The sequence below is a fragment of the Microtus pennsylvanicus genome, chromosome 3 (assembly GCF_037038515.1).
Source record: "Microtus pennsylvanicus isolate mMicPen1 chromosome 3, mMicPen1.hap1, whole genome shotgun sequence".
Taxonomy (NCBI): domain Eukaryota; kingdom Metazoa; phylum Chordata; class Mammalia; order Rodentia; family Cricetidae; genus Microtus; species Microtus pennsylvanicus.
The window spans coordinates 55,403,140-55,420,339 of record NC_134581.1 but is presented as its reverse complement, the minus strand read 5'-3'; the positions used below and the strand labels follow the sequence as shown (position 1 = coordinate 55,420,339).

Below are 17,200 nucleotides of genomic sequence, written 5' to 3'. Positions count from 1 at the left end.
GCTTGAACCCATTCTGACTGCCTGGTGCCCTGTAATGTGTTTTAACATGGCCTCTAATCTGCCTAGGAGCTGTGGTTTGGGCATGCCTGGGCGCGGGCAGCCATCTCTGTTCTACTCAGCTTCACCCAGCTGACCCTTTTCCCATCCGTGTAATCTATTTCCCTAAGTATGACCAGCCTTCAGGACTTGCTTTAATAAACAATGTAGCGGTCCTAGTGTGTCTCTAGGGCCAGGTTAGAAACAATAGCCCGGGTCTGGAGAGATGGCTCAGTGGTTAAGGGCATTGCCCGCTCTTCCAAAGGTTCTGAGTTCAGTTCCCTGCAGCCACTTGGTGGCTCACAACCATCTGTAATGAGGTCTGGTGCCCTCTTCTGGCCTGCAGACATAGACACAGACAGAATATTGTATACATAATAAATAAAAAAAGAAACAATACTATGACTGCTACATTGTTTATTAAAGCAAACCCTGTAGGTCCAGTGAGAGATGATGTCTCAAAAATAAAAAATAAATATACGCAAACAAAAAACACCAGGAAAAAAGCAATTAAGGCAAGTCCCCCTCCACACACCTGCACATACACACAGAGCCAGAGGCTGGGGATGAAACCCTGGATTCAATTCCCAGACTTGCATAAAACAAGCATGGTGCTACACACCTATAACCCCAGTATCTGGGTCGTAGAGGCAGGAGGATCGGAAGTTCTGGGTCATCTTCAAAAGAAGAGAGTTTGAGGCCAACCTGGGCTACAGACCCTGTCAAAAACAAGGAGAGGGGGCAGGTGAAATGGGTCATCAGGTAAGGGCACTTGCCACCAAACCTGATGACCCTGTGACCAACCCGGTAGAAGGAGAGAACTGATTCTTGCAAGTTGTCCTCTGACCTCCACAGGCACACTATAACATGTACAGTCACATATAACCAACCAACCAAACGTGGCTTACGTGGGGGGAGGGAATCCGCAACTCAGGTGGGAAGGAATTCTATACTTGACCTGACTTCCCTGGAGCTCTCTGGAGCTAAAGGAGCCTTTGGTCCCACCCTGGCAGCCTGGTAGCCAAGCTCTTATGGAACTGGGCTGTGACAAGAGGGATTTGCTGCCACCTTGTGGAATCAATGAACACTACAGCCAATGGGACAGGCGTGCCGTTTTAAACACCAGTAGCTGTCAAGATGTGCTTCGTTTGCCCTCTGCAAGAGAGGCGCAGAGACAACCTCTATGAACTTACAATACAAATAACTCACAAGTATCAAAAGACTGTCTTGGGTGTATAGCAGCAGCCTGCTGTAGAAAGAGAAGGCACAGAATTGCTGAAATACTGGATTGAGGAATAGAAAAGCCAGGGGGTAGCAAAGAAAGGCTGGAGGTGTGGAAGTGAACCAGGAGGTCACCGGACAGTCAGGAGGATGTCATTTGCTTCGTGGGGTGTGGCGCTTAGATAATCAATGGAAAGCGTATAAACGGAACAACTGTTAGATTCCCCCAGCAGATGCTACGACTGCCAGATTCCCCCAGCGGATGCTCTTCACATGGTCTGATGTGGCCTGGAATCTTCTGAGAAAGGAAAGGGGCCTCAGTGAAGACTCACGTCCCAAAGATAATCATGACATCTGTAATTTCTTCTGTTTACTTTGCATTAACATTTTTATTACATTTGTTTATTTATTATGGAGGAAAATGTGTCTGTACATCATGGTTCACATGTGAAGGTCACAGGACAACTTATGGAAGTCTGATCTCGCAAGGACTGAATTCAGCCAGATTTAAAAGCAGGTGCTTCCTCACCTGGGAAACACGGTAGAGCTGATTCTGGTGCAGGCGTGGGCTAGAGGGCGCAGAGGGCATGCGAGCAGAACTGGCCTTGCCCCTTGCTGCTTACTGCACAGCATGAGCTAGCTGGGGCGGTGCTGGAGAGTTCACCCTGCTGGTGAAGGAGAGCTGTCGGTCTGACCAACCCAGCAGCCACCCAGGTCCAGAAATAGGGCTTTGAGTTGGCCCATCCCAACATCCACCCCATCTGTGATCTGCCGGAGCTCGTGAAGGGACTGGTCCTGCAGTTCCTAAGCTGCGGGACCTCCATGACACAGGACGACAGGATAGCCAAGAGGCGTCCCAGTGAGGGCCCAGTATTGGTAGAACAGCAGAAACCAGAGGCCTCGAACCAGACTCGTTTTAATGAACACTTGTAAGTAATGACATGTGAACTAAAGGGTTTAGTGTGTGGCTCACTAAGTCACACTGCAGCTTCTACAACGAGATTTTTCTTTCCTTCCTTCCTTCTTTCTTTTCCTTTAAATTTTGCTTTGTTTGATCTTGGGGGAGGTTACAAGGGCAGAGGGCAGATGTGAAGGGGTGGAGAGATGAGTGAGATCAAGGTTCATGTGTGAAATCCACAAAGAATCAATAAAAAGTGCCAGGCGGTGGTGGTGCACACCTTTAATCCTAAAACTCGGGTGGCAGAGGCAGGTGGATCTCTGGGAGTTCGAGGCCAACCTGGTCTACAAGAGCTAGTTCCAGGACAGGCTGCAAAGCTACAGAGAAACCCTAGAGATACCAGGAAAAAAAAGAATCAATAAAAAGCTAAATGGGAGGGGGGAAGCAAGTGCTTTAACCAGATGAAAAACCCAAGACCCAGGGAAGTAAAGAGTGATCGGGGCTTGGCCGCCAGAGTCCTTGTCCTAGCAGGCCACTGACTTGTTCTGTGTTTCCAGAAGGATTATTGGGGGGTGGAATAGAAACGAACTAACATGGAGTTGTTTTGGTTTTGTTTATTATAAGTTTTGAGTTAAATATAATTACATCATTTGCCACTTCTCTTTCCTCTCCCCAACCTTTCCCATATGTGCCCTTGCTCTTTCTCAAATTTGTGACCACTTTTTCTTTGTGTGTGTGTGTGTGTTCCTGAATATATAAATATAATCTGCTCAGTCTGCATAATGTTACTTGTGTGCTGTTTGTTTTAAGAATGAGGAGATCCTGGGCTGTCACACACACCTCCTGTCCAAAGGAGAGTTAAATATTCATAGAATGAGCAGGGAGCCTCCCGTGACCTCACCACCGCAGATCAGAACAGATGCTTTATGACCGTCATTCAAGGTCTCCTCACCAGAGGCGGGGGTAGTTAAGAGTATGGGCTAAGGTTTATAATCCTGGCTCTGTCAATGTCCAGCTGAGCAACCTGGCAGACACACCCTCATCTCCGTCCCACTTTCCTCCTTCATGGGTTGCTGGAGGCGTGAACAAGAAGCCCCCAGGGCTGAGCACACTGTCATTATTATTAATGAGGCTAACGTTCTATTTCCATCACCGAGTCCAGCTATCTAAAAACAAGGCCTGGCTTCTCCTGGCCTGCCTCAGGGTGAGAAGGCTGGGCCTTTCTGCAGGCTGTGCCTTCCTTGGTCTGGGGAGATCTTTCCCCATCCTCTCCAGCTAGAGCCACTGCTGCGCTCTACGCTTTCCACTGTGCCTTGATTAGCTCTCTTATACCGAACCCTCGCCCCTGAAACACTATAGCACAACGGGCTTGGCGATCTTAGGATTCAATTTCCCAAGGGCCGAGGGACTTTAGGATCGGACTGAGGTTGTGCTAAATGCTCAGTGAAAACTTGTGGAACAGCAGGAAATGTGGGGGAGAGAAGGGACAGACCAAAAGATGTCGATACGGGCGGTGGTGGCACATGCATTTAATCCCAGCACTCGGAGGCAGAGATCTCTGTGAGTTCGAGGCCAGTCTGATTTGCAGAGAGAGAGTTCTAGGACAGGCTCCAAAGCTACGCAGTGGAGAATTCCTGTGGGGAGGGGGGGGGGAGAAAGAAAGACAGCAATAAAACTGGAGATAAAGCCAAGAGTGGTTGAGGCTGTACATGCCTTTAGTCTCAGCATTTGGGAGGATAGGTAGAGGGGTCTTTGTGAGTTTAAGGGCAGGGGCAGCCTGTTCTGCATAATGAATTGTAGGCCATCCAGGATTACACAGTGAGATCCTGTCTCTCAAAACAAAACAAAAGATAAACCTGAGCTGAAATGGTAATGGACCTCTGTAATTTCAATCCTAGGCTACATAGCAAGACCTCATCCCCCCACAAAAGTACTAGTACTAGTAGTAGTAGTAGTAGTAGTAATAATAGGGCCAGAGAGATGGCTCAGTGGCTGAGTGCTCGCTACGTAATCCTGAGGACCAGAGTACAGACCCCAGCACACAGGTAACATCCCACATACCTGCGTGTACACATGAACAGAGGCATCGACACACAGAAATAATATCTAAAAGTAGAAATAAATAAATAAGCTGCTCCTAAAGGTGCAGTGCAGGTAGAACAGGCACTGAGCAGGCGTGAAGCACTGGGTTCCAGCCCCAGCTACCTTCCAACTTTTTTTCTTTTTTTTTTCTTTTTCTTTCTTTTTTTTTTTTTTTCGAGACAGGGTTTCTCTGTGGCTTTGGAGCCTGTCCTGGAACTAGCTCTGTAGACCAGGCTGGTCTCGAACTTAAGGGAAATGAACAAAGAGCCTGGGGAAGCTGGCAGTATAAGACTCTTCCCCGCCCCCTCCCCAGCTCCCGTTCATTCCTCCAGGGCAGGAAAACAGACTCTGAGAATCTCAGTGCAGCCCCAGACTTGACCTTTGCCCCACTGAGTAGTTCCTTAACCAGTGGCGATCATAACCAGACTTAAACCGCTGCTTTGTGAAGAGATCAAATGAGGACCCTACTAGAAAATTCTTGGCACCTGGTTTAATGTAGGCACTCAATAAACATTCTGTGCTGTGATGGTCGCTGTTGGGTGAGTCTAAGGACTCCAGTTGGGATACAGCTCAGGCAAAGGGCTTGCCTGGCTGGCATGCAAGAGGCCCTGGGTAAAACAGAAAAAGCTATTTCAGACATGACAAAGGACCGCACCCTGCTACTGCTCCCCAAGCTCTTGTTCTTGAATCCGGCCCAGCAGTCACACAATGCTTTCTCCTGGCCTCCCCCTCTTCCTGCAAGACACACAATAAAGGCCCTGATTGCCTGATTAGAGGAAGCGGATATACAATTAATTTTAATTTAGACCTAAAACCCTCTTCCTACTTTCAAAAAGAACTGCACACCTATTCCAATTCACACACTGAACAAACATGGGATTTTCCAGTGGGTTTTGTAGCCTTTGAAGTGACCAGACCAGACTATTGATTTATTTCCAACTAACCTCTTTCTTTGAACCCAGAAGGGTCAAGGTTAATTATATAATAAAACTCACTGTGCCCAGCTGCCCTTCTGAGGGTGCAGGGGGCCCCCACTCCCTTTCTGAGCCAGCAGAGGTGGATCGGATTTCTGATTCCTTCTCCCCCCTCAATTCATTCCCTTCATCAGGACCCATTAAGAAGAAGAAAAAAAAAATCTGACCTCTCATTTCCTCCCTGAGAGATAAATTTTAATTTGCTGAAAACCAACAAAGGGATGTGAGCCATGTGTCCACACTATCCCCTGCAGCTGGAAAATCTCGTCGGGCACTCCTGGCCTAGAGCTGGCAGAGGTAGGTGGGGTACAGACCTTTGAGTCAGGAGTCTTTACCACCTGTGAAGCGGGACGCTGTCCCCCAAAGGGATCCTGCTGGCGTTGCTACCACGGCCCAGGCTGCACTAAGGTTGACATGATGATGATGATGGGCTGCTCACGCACATGCTCCGTCTTCCGTAACCTCTGAGATGGGCAGCGTGGCCATGCCTGCTTTCCCTGTGGAGAGCAGTGTCACAGGCAGGAACTACAAAGGGTTTGCCCTGCTTTGTTTCTGTATCTTCCTGCCTGTGAAGTCGTCTTCTGGGACTAGGGAACTAGTGTATGAAAATGCAGACAGATCTAACTTCATTTACCAGAACCCACACAAAAAAAATTAAAGCTGCCCATGGTTGGCACATGCTCATAACCCTAGTACTGAAGATATGGAAACTGATGGATGGTCTCTACAGCTCTCTTGCCAGTCAGCCCAGCCTGTCTGGTGAGTTTCAAACAAATGAGTGTGTGTGTGTGTGTGTGTGTGTGTGTGTGTGTGTGTGTTTGTGTGTGTGTGTGTGTGTGTGTGTGTTTGTGTGTGTGTGTGTGTGTATGAATAAACAGATGGTGAAATAAATGCTGGGCATAGTGGTGGGCACCTTTAATCCCAGCATTTTGGAGGCAGATGCAGACTGATCTCTGTGAGTTCAAGGGCATACGATCTACATAGCAAATTCCAGGTCACCCAATAATAAGACCATCTCATAAACAAATAATTACATACATAAAAAAATACATGAGCCTAGGGCTGGAGAGATAGCACAGAAGTTAAGAGCACTGATTGCTCTTCCAGAGGTCCTGAGTTTTTTCCCCAGCCACAAAACCACATGGTGGCTCACGACTGTCTGTAATGAAATCTGGTGCCCTCTGCTGGCCTGCAGGTTTCATGCAGGGCAGGCAGAACTCTATATACATAATAAATAAATAAAATTTTTGATAGAACTTTTTTATTTTTTTGATACAGGTTTCTCTGTGTAGCTTTGGAGCCTTTCCTGGAACTCACTCTGTAGACAAGGCTGACCTCGAACTCACAGAGATTCGCCTGCCTCCCGGGTGCTGGGATTAAAGTGTGCACCACCACCTCCCAGCAGCACTTCCTTTCTTAAAAATTAATTTATTATATCTATAGCATTCTGTCTGCATGTATCTCTGCAGGCCAGAAGAGGGCACCAGATCTCATTACAGATGGTTGTGAGCCACCATGTGGTTCTGGGAATCGAACTCAGGACCTCTGGAAGAACAGCCAGTTCTCTTAACCTCTGAGCCTTCTCTCCAGCCTGACATGGACCAGCCTCAACATAAATCATTTTTCATACCAGCGTGGAAGTGTGGGCATATTAAAAACGCAATTCACATGACAGTTTTGGGAGGGAGTTTTAGTGATCATTCAAATCGTGAAATTACCCCCATTTCTTTTTCTTTTTCTTTTCTTTTTTTTCAAAATATTTATTTATTTATTTATTATGTATACAATATTCTGTCTGTGTGTATGCCTGCAGGCCAGAAGAGGGCACCATACCTCATTACAGATGGTTGTGAGCCGCCACCATGTGGTTGCTGGGAATTGAACTCAGAACCTTTGGAAGAGCAGGCAATGCTCTTAACCACTGAGCCATCTCTCCAGCCCCCCCCCCATTTATTTTTCAAATAGCTTTTATATCAACATAACCAGAAGGGGAAGGTAACAAAAACTTCATTAGCATTCTGTTTCCTAGGTAGCGGGGAATGACTTAAGTCATGTCCATTTTGTCATGTAGACTGAAAACACTTCTTCCCCAGGTGACCTCGTAGTTACAATACAAGGAGCAGAACAACATTAGCATATCCTGACCACTTGCAGGACGTCGCCCAGTTTGCTTTACTATCCAAGGAGCTAGGTGAGCACCTCCTATGTCGGAAAGTGCAGGATGCACCAGTTAGTCTGACAGCTACTCCGACCGTCAGACAAATGTGGGAAATGGGCTGCATTCTCTGGCTCCCACACCAGCCCAAGAACAAGTTTAAAGTAAATAATAAAATAAAAAAAAAATCTAAAGGCTGTTGAGGTGGCTCAGAGTGTAGAAGCACTGTCTACCTAAATTCAACCCCTAGAACCCATAAGGAAGGAGAGAACTACATTGGAAGGTCGTCCTTTCTTCTCCAGTGTGTGCCCCTAGGAACAGGCATACTCTCATGCACACAAGCCATAATGGTGATGATAATGAACTAAATTAATTTTTTTCCCCAAATGGATAGCGCTTGAGGAACAATACCCTTAGGAAGTTAAGGCCTGCGAGGCCAAAAGGAGCCAACCTAGCGTCTGCCTGACGCTGTCGAGGTTCCTGACCATGCCTAGCCAATAAGAAACATCCAAGTGGTGTTTTCTGAGTGCTTTAGAACCAGTGCTGTCAGAGGTCCTGATCATGTCTGGCCAATGAGACATGGTGTCTAGCATGAGACAGCGACTGTCAATGGATCAGATCGGCTGGATGCTGGGAGGGTTTGTAAGATTTTCCCCGTTGTTAAACGAGTCTGCTGTAAGCCTTCTACCTGACTCCCAGTGTCGGAGACGTTGACACTGTGGCTTCTCACCCCTTCCCCCGAGGAAGATGTTAGGGCCCAGCAACAGATAGGGTTTGAGGCCCCTACATGCATGCACACAGGCGTGTGCACACCTTTACATACACAATTTGTCCTTTTTTTCCATCCATATACTCCCACCCTCAAGCGAGAGAACTTGGTTAAACTGTTATATTTCACACCTGTGATGTTTTCCCGAACGCCCACGTGTTGAAGGACAGGGTACTGGGAAGTAAGAGGCCTTAGGAGGCGGAACCTAGAGGAAGGAAGTTGTAGATCAGGGACAGATCCCGAGAAGACTTCCGGTTTCTGTCGGTCCTCCGCCTTAGGAGGCCTTTGCAGTGCCCTTTCCGCTGTCCTTGCCCTCCTCGGATCCGAGTTCATCAGTGACCCAGTGACCTTGGAGCCCTGAGCCAGAAGCAGCCCTCCCACTGCTGACTACCAATCAGGTTCTTTTTCTTCCTGTCATTTAAAAGCAAAAGATTCATAAGCTGGCCAGCCTGGAACACCTGGTAACGCAGACCCAGAAAAGCCGCCACGGGGGAGAGAGAGAGACTAAGGACAGCTGCAGCTAGCTGGATGGAAAGGTAAACATGTTTCTCTCCTCGCTGTCCAGCCCCAGAAGAACCCTGAGCCTCCCCGTGGGGCTGGAATGTGACTGGCTAGGCCCACCTGGGGACCACCCTCCCTCCCAAAGCCCCAAATCTGGGGAAACTTCCCACTGCATAGCACTGGATCTAAGCGGAAATGCTGTCTCTGAGAACCACTAAATTTTCAGTGGCCTGAATCACTGAAGGACCTACTGTGGCCAAGGTGACAGGCCCAGGGAAGGGATACGGACTCTTAAGATGACCCCAGATTGTTCACTCCACTCTGAGTCAGCCAGGCTGTCCTGCCACGGACACCCTTGGGAAACTGTGGGCCAGGCACAAGAAGTCCAGACACATGGAGGCTACCAGTGGTGCCTTTGAGGATGAATAAGGAGACCCTTTTCTGAACAGGGGAAGAAAACTTGGCATCCCGGCAGAGGGCACAGTGAAGTAAAGAACGGTTTTCATGGCATAAAAAAAAAAAATCTTTCTTAGAAGAGGCTGAGGCAGGAGGATGAATCAAGTCAGACTTAATACATAGTAAAACCATATCTCAAAAGAAATGAAAGTCTAAAGCCATTCGTCAACAAGTTGCTTTATGTACTCATAAACTCCCTGCATATTGCTTAGGGCTCTAAGCACCCACGTGGTACACAGACAGGCATATATGCAGGCCAAACACTCAGATACATAAAAATTTAAAAAAAAATGCTGAAGAGTTAATAACACGTGGCTTTGATATAATAATTTTACCCTTTTTTCCCCCAAGATTTGTTTTGCTGGGCTCAATAGCACATACCTTTAATCCTAATGCCTGGGTGGCAGAGGCAGGGGGATGTCTGTGAGTGTGAGGCCAGCATAGTCTACAGAGAGAGTTCCAGGACAGCCAGAACACAGAGCAACCCTGTCTCAAAAAACCAACTCCACCCCCCCCCCAAAAAAGAAAAAAACTTATCACCTTACTATCTCTCCAGTGAGACCCTCGAGGCCTCTGAAGGCTATGTGACTACCATTATTAGTGGTGCTAGTGACAGGTCCTCAGCTCCTGTCTGGTGGGCTCTGCCTGTGCTTACTCTAGCAATGGACTGTGGGAGTTTTCAGATGGAGCATGTCTCTGTGGACTATCTTTGCAGAGCAGAACCTGGTGATTCTTTACTGTTAACTTGCCATAACCCTTTATATCCTGTCTTCTGCATCCGATGGGGTCCTTGTTAGTGATCCAAAGTCGAATGAAAGCTCTCCCTCCTTTTCCAGCTGGTCACATCTGTACTCCCCTTCACTCCACAACAGCCCTGCTTCGCTTGTTTTTCCAGGACACTGGTGTTCAAATGGTACTAGGTCTGCCATTTTGCAGAGTGATCCCAACTGACCACGGTCAGATGTTTGGGCATAAACAGCCCTGAAGCCGTGCCACATCCTCCTTGATGGGCCGGATGTGGAGTATACACTGGCGGCAGCTTGTCTTAAGTTAGAGACCCAGGATCGCCAGACAAAGGCTGGTTTTCCATCCTGGAAAAGCTACCAGCCTGAGGGGGAGAAGAGATGGAGCAGGAATTAGCTCCTTTCAATAGGAGTTAGTGTGAGCCACAGGGACTCTGACGCAAAGCTTGGGAGGGAGTCTACCCATTCTGCTAGTCCTTGTTGGGACATTCTGGGTTTGCCTCAAGGTCTGACCCCCACACCTCTGTTTCCACAAGACCCTTATGCCTCTTGGGCAGAGTCTGCTTCCACTGCCCTTCGCTTGCCTGGCTCCCCCAGGTCCATTGCTGTAGCGTTCCAGGGGCCAGGCTAATGTTCAACACAGCAAGTTTTCCATGGGCAGTGAATATAACTCAGTGGTCAAGCACTTGCCTGCTGGTGTGCCTGAGGTTATAGTCAAGCAAGCTAACATGCCCGGCAGTTCCCAGGTATGCCTGTGAGGTTATGCAGGCAAATGCATGTGTGTGTAAGTAATTGCATGTTATTTATGGGAATGTATGTATGCAAGTGCACATGTGGTGTGTGACTATGTAAGTATGCATGAGTACACATTACTGTGAATGTGCATGAGCACGTGACAGCATATGGGGCCTGTCGATCTTGGCTTGGCTCTGCAGTATGGCTTTGTCCCCGCTGCTTCTTTCATCCCCACAGGAAGCCTGTCTGAGTCAGGTCCCAGAGGATGGACAGCCTTGTCGTGACTAAAGGCAGGGGCGGTTCTTATAGACTCTGCACTTTGGTTCTGTCTCTCTTATCTCTACTCTCTGGAGCCCAGGGCCTTAACATGAAATGTCAGAGCCTGGGGGACGGGGGTTAAGAGATTATCTGACTCACCGATCTCCCCAGTCTCTTTTTCCTGTTGCCACAATAACCTTGACTCTTGTCAACCACAAAGTCTGCTAAGTTGGCTACTGTGGGACCTTGTTAGTGGGTGTGCTGACTCCTATCAGTAATACCATCCAGCTCTAGAAACTAAAACTGTAGTCTCTAGCATGGTTTGTAGAACTAGTTATAAAAGTGATACACAAGGAACATGCTATGGGCAGCGATTGTACACCCACTATGTGGAAAGACCAGTAGGATAACAAGAATATTCTTATGTTAGACACCATTGTGTAGCCTTGCCAAGACAAGGCCTCAAAAAATTAGTTTAAGACTCAGAGTTGTTCCTCTCCACGGAAATCTTTAGTAAAAGGCGAAAGATTTATACGATCTGAAGAGAAACCAGAGTATGCCTCGGTCTCGTGTCACTCACAGCTCGGGCAACAGCAACTCCTAGTTGAGTGATGGTGTCTTCTTGGCGCAAAAATATTGTAGCTAAAAAGCGATCATTATTTTTGTTTCATAAATCAAAGCTGACTTTCACGAAGACATTCTTAGAACGATACGTTAATTTTTCGTTTTGTTTTTGTCTTGTGCGCAGTGTTCCATGGGTATGCAAATTTTTTGGCGGCCCCGCCCTGTGGACGAGGGTGGAAGCGGCACTTCACGCAGTGCCGGGCCTGGCCGCCAGAGGGCGACGCCGAGAACTGGCTAAGAGCGGATCTGCACTCAGTCCAGAACTCAGGTTTTACGGTTTGTGTTTCTGTGCGTCTATGTTTTACTAACTTTAAAGGCTGTTTTTTTTTTTTTGTTTGTTTTTTTTAGTTTTAGTTTTTTAGTTCTGTGGATGGGACTTAAAACCTCACACATGTCAAGCAAGCGCTCTGCCAACCATCTACATTCCCAGCCCTAATGACTGCAATAGACTCCAACAAGAAAAGAGCTATCAACTGTGGGCGCGCTAAATTCAGGATGCGGGTTCCTCGCTTTACTGAGAGTGAGGGGTGGGTATAAACAAGGTACCGGTTTTCTGCTTCTTACATTCACAGTGGGCATCTAAGTTGTTTACAGTTGTAGTGGATGTTAGCTGTGCTTCAGCCCTTCACTTGCGAATATTCTGCTTTCTTATCTGTTATTTGAGAATCTCTGACGAAGCTTGCTTTAAAATTGGAGTTTGCAGCCAGGCAGGGGTAGTGGTGTGCGGGGAGGCAGAGGCAGACAGATCCCTGTGAGTTCAAGGACAGCCTGGAGTGAGCCACCGTCTCGATTTAAAAAAAAAAAAAAGCAAAATATATAAATAAATAATATAATTGCAGCTCACACGCTGGTTCCGGTTTTCTGCAGGCCTTGCCACCGCTGTGGTAAGATCTTGTGGGTCTCTGACCCTGAACTTTAATGCAGTGGCTCCCGGGATTGGCCCACCCTGACTCTGTCATGAATGGAAACCAGCTCTTTTCGTGTTTTTGGAGACGGTCTTGCTATGTGACTCAGGGTGGCCTCAGACTCCATCCTTTCGTCTCACTCTCTCAAATGCTGGGATCACAGGCATGCACCCCGACACCCTGCTCTGGCCACCTCTCCTTTACGGGGAAAGCCTCGCTGGCAATGGGCTGAGTCAGCAGTTCTCGCCTCAGGGTGGAAGGTGTTGGAGCTCTCGGTTTGGAATAGCTGTGACGGAAAAGAGACGCACACACTGACAGCCACTGTTCCCATGTGACAGTTGGGCCCTTGAAACATTAGCGCGCTTGGGAAATGAATATTGTGAGATAGGTCGTGCACACTCAGGTCCTGCATTATTTTTTAAAAATCTGTTTTTGTTGTTTTACTTTTTCTTTTGTTTTGTTTGTTGGTTTGTTTGTTTTTGAGACAGGGTTTCTCTCTCTGTAGCCTTTGCTGTCCTGGAACTCACTCTGTGAACCAAGCTAGTGTTGAATTTACAGAGATCTGCCTGTCTCTGCCTGTGTACACCATCACTGGGGTTTATGTGCATGTATACCACGTGTGTGCAGAGCCCAGAAGGGGGTGTCAGATCTCCTGGAACTGCAGGGAGAGACTATTGTGAGCCACCACGTGGGTGCCAGGAACCGAATCCAGGTCCTCTGTAAATGTTCTCAGTAAATGCATTGAGCTGTCTCGCCAGCCTCAGCTCCCGGACTTCTTATTTTATTGTTTTAATTAATTACATCTAAATAGATGATTACTATGTTGATCAGGGTTTACTCATCCATGTTTTTGGTTTAGTTTTCTACTTGAGAAATGGGCTTGGAATGTTGGGTTTTTCTCTCACAGGAAAGAGGAGACGGGGGTCAAGTTCCTCTCTCCTGAAGTTAGGTCTGAGGAACAGTAGAATATGACATTGAGGCACAAGATTTATTCTGAGCCGAAGACCTTTGTGTGGGGAAAAACCTGGCTGTACAGTGATGGGGCACACCTTTAATCCCAGCACTCAGGAAACAGGCAGGCGAATCTCTGTGAGTTTGAGGCCAGCCTGGTCTACAGAGTGAGTGCCAGGACAGGCTCCAAAGCTACAGAGAAACCCTTTCTCGAAAAACAAAACAAAACAACAGACAAATCTAATTGTAAAGTGAACTCTTCTCCCTAGAGATGGTCCCTAAGCCAGATGGCTGACCTGCCTTGCTGGATTAAACCTGGAAGGAGAGACAAGGGCAGAGCTCTACCCAATGTGGACTCCATTCTTTAGAGCCGTACAGCCTGGCTCCAGTCCGCTGCTCCTGCTCTGTCTTTGGCAGTGCACAAACACGTGATCATCTATTCAGTGGCCACTTTTCTGTGTTTTTTTTTTTTAGATTTTTATTTATTTATTATGTACACAACATGCCTCCATGTATACCTGCAGGCCAGAAGAGGGCGCCAAATCTCATTACAGATGGTTGTGAGCCACCATGTGGTTGCTGGGAATTGAACTCAGGTCCTCTGGAAGAACAGTCAATGCTCTTAACCACTGAGCCATCTCTCCAGCCCCTGTGGGGTGTTTTTGTATATAAAATTTATATACTTTCACTTATTAATCTTTTTATAAAAAAGATTTGCACCTTTAGGTGCAGGAGTGTTTTGCCTGCAAGAATGTGTGTGTGCAGCCTTGTGTGCCTGGAGCTTTGGGTGTCAGAAGAAGGTGTTGGATTCTTTGGAACCGAAATTACGGATGTTTGTGAGTTACCATAGTAAACCCAGATCCTCTGGGTGAGTAGCCAGTGCTCTTAACTACTAAGCCATCTCTTCTGGAACTCACTATGTAGGTCAGGCTGGCCTCGAACTCATGAGAACAACTGTCTCTGCCTCCTGAGTGCTGGGATTAAAGGTATGTACCACCAAGGTCTGGCTCAGTTATTCTTTTTTATGCCAATTTAATTCTTCTTTGTTTGGTTAATTTGGTTTTGATAGTTTTTTGAGACAGGGTTTCTCTGACTGAGTAGCCCTTAAACTCTCTCTGTAGACCAGGGTGACCTCGAACTCAGAGAGATTCACCATCATTCCTGGCTGCCAATTTAATTCTTAGGTTGAGAGGTTTTATTTATCGATTAGTTAGTTCTCTCTCTCTCTCTCTCTCTCTCTCTCTCTCTCTCTCTCTCTCTCTCTCTCTCTTTCTCTCTCTCTCTCTCTCTCTTTCTTTTTTGAGACAGCTCTGACTGTCCTGGAACTTATTATGTAGATCATACTGGCCTCGAACTCACAGAGATCGGCCTGGACCCTCCCAGTGCTGGGGTTGAAGGTATGTGCCATTATGCCCAGCTAGCTGAGAGGTTCTACAAGAGTAGTAATAGTTTGCTCTGGAATGCCAGGCAGTGGTGGTGCACGCCTTTAGTCCCAGCATTCAGGAGGCAGAGGCAGGTGGATCTCTGTGAGTTCAAGACTATCCTGGTCTACATAGAGAGTTCTAGGACGGCAAGGGCTACACAGTGAAATCCTGTCTAAAAATAAAAACAAAGAACAAAAACCGCAAAAAAAAAAAAGTCTTAAAGTCAAAGTAGCTCTCGTTTCTCCTCCTATCCACTCATCACCTCCTAACTTCTTCAGGCTCTGACAGAGTGGACCCAAAGGTGTATCTGAAGATGACTGAGAGCAAAATCTCAAAGTGATGCCAGGAACGCTTGGGGCAGAAAGGCAGTGGGTGGTCATAGCCAGATCTTTCCTCTGAGCTCTGAATATGCAGTGCATGGATCATGTGTCCTTGTGTGTGTGTGTGTTTCCTGCACACATGCCAGTTCAAGTACTCTGGTGCATGTGGAGGTAAGAGGACAACTTTGGGGGAATTCGTTTTTTTTCCTTATACATTGGTTTTGGTTTTTGTTTTTCCTTCGACATTGGATCCCCAGGGGATGAAACATGGGGCATAAGACTTGGTGGCAATGATCTTCACCTGCTGAGTCATCTTGCAGGTCCTGGTATACATGTTAAAATACAGCTTTCTTCATATAAAGGCTGTGAAAAAAGAATACCCAACAATTGTATCTAAAATTTAATAGGAAAAAAAAAAGGCTTGGTCTGTGAAACCAAACACTCGCCCAATATGATCATTTCCTGGGGCTGGGCTACTTATATTCTTCCCATTATACCTGAGTCACCCCGTAGGTTAGGTGCTGGGACATAGATCTCCCTTGTGTGCAGTCGAAGTCCTATTTAGCACAGCTGGAGGTGTTACCTGGAGAAGCAATAAAGGACGTCATCGTCCTTACTGCTATTAGTACAGCTAAGAAACTAAAGAAGCACAGCACAAACAAAGTAGTTCTACTTTTAGTACTGTAAAGTGGAGCCTTGTAAAAACAAGGCCTCAAAAAATTAGTTTAAGACTCAGAGTTGTTCCTCTCCACGGAAATCTTTAGTAAAAGGCGAAAGATTTATACGATCTGAAGAGAAACCAGAGTATGAGGATCTGGAGGCGTGATACTTTTCTGTAGTAATAAGACCTCCTAGTTTACTGACGGTGACGATATAGTTAAAGCGTTATTAACGCACGGAAATTTCTTCATGATTGCCTTAAATAATATATATGTTTTTAGTTTTAAAATTTCTAGTAATAAGTAAGTATATTTTCACGAAATTATCTATATTAGTTGCAGTGTGTTATGGGTATGCAAATGAAACCGAGCAATCGCCTTAAGCCTGGCTCGGTTCCCGCCTCCTACAGGGGGCGGGGCGAAAGTTTACGCCTCCTGCTTACCCAGGGACGGAGTTTTTACCTTCGTACACTGGAATTTGGTTTCTTTTAAATAAAGGATTTTCCCGATGGTTTAGGCATCGAGGAACTGAAAAGGACGAAGAAATACTGGTAGATTTCCTATTCTGAGGGGTGGGATTGGGACAGGAGCACTGAGGGCTTCGAAAGACTTGGCAATATGTTTTCTGTTTTTAGTCTCTGTAATGAAACCAGCGTAGATAAGATCTCGCATACTCAGTGCAGTGCTATACCTCTGTACAAAGAGAAAAAAATGTCCAACATTTCTAAACCATTGTGGCTTTCATTTCCGTACGGTGCCAACCCAATGTAGTAAAAGGGGATTCTTTTCCCACGGTTGATATCATTATTCGTGAGTACGTCTGTGTCTGTATGTGTACGTTTCTATTTGTATAAAAAGACCAATAATGCAGCACGCTCTGCATCAATAACAGCAGCAGCTTTGCCAGGTTCTGCAGTCCTACGAATAAAACTGTGGAGACATCCAGCACAATTAAAATACAAAGACGGGGGGAAAAAAGGCAAAAAATCACCCTTTTTTCCCCTCCTTTCCAGTAATCTTTTTTTCTTAAGTAAAATTTACTTTTCTCAGTAAAAGTTTTTCCTTTCTTATTTTGTTTTTCGAAACAAGTTTCTCGGTTTAACAGCTCTGGCTGTTCTGGAACTTACTTTGTAGACCAGGGCTGGCCTCAAACTCACACAGATCCGCCTGCCTCTACCTTCTGAGTGTTGGGATTAAAGGCATGTACCACCACCACCAACTCAATTTTTTTTTCTTGAATTTGGGAACATTCAGGTTTGTTTGTTTGTCTGTTTATTATTTAGGTTTTTGAGACAGTGTTTCTCATTGTAACCCAGACTGTCCTGGAGCTCACTCTATAGACGGGCTGGCCTTGAACTGAGAGATCCATAAAGGCACATGCCCAGTTTAGAAATATTTTTAAAAGATTTATTTATTATGTATACAGTGTTCTGCCTGCATGTATGCCTGCACACCAGAAGAAGTCACCAGATCTCATTACAGATGGCTG

At 46.4% G+C, this 17,200-nt stretch overlaps 2 non-coding genes across 2 annotated transcripts; both read right to left on the bottom strand.

Annotated features, from left to right (window-relative positions):
* Nucleotides 1–11,270: 11,270 nt before the first annotated feature.
* On the bottom strand, nucleotides 11,271–11,386 carry LOC142847484 (U5 spliceosomal RNA). The gene has a single exon (XR_012910231.1). It is a non-coding gene; the product is annotated as a U5 spliceosomal RNA (small nuclear RNA).
* A 4,358-nt stretch (nucleotides 11,387–15,744) lies between these two features.
* Nucleotides 15,745–15,860, bottom strand: LOC142847483 (U5 spliceosomal RNA). Its single transcript, XR_012910230.1, has one exon. It is a non-coding gene; the product is annotated as a U5 spliceosomal RNA (small nuclear RNA).
* Nucleotides 15,861–17,200: the final 1,340 nt, after the last annotated feature.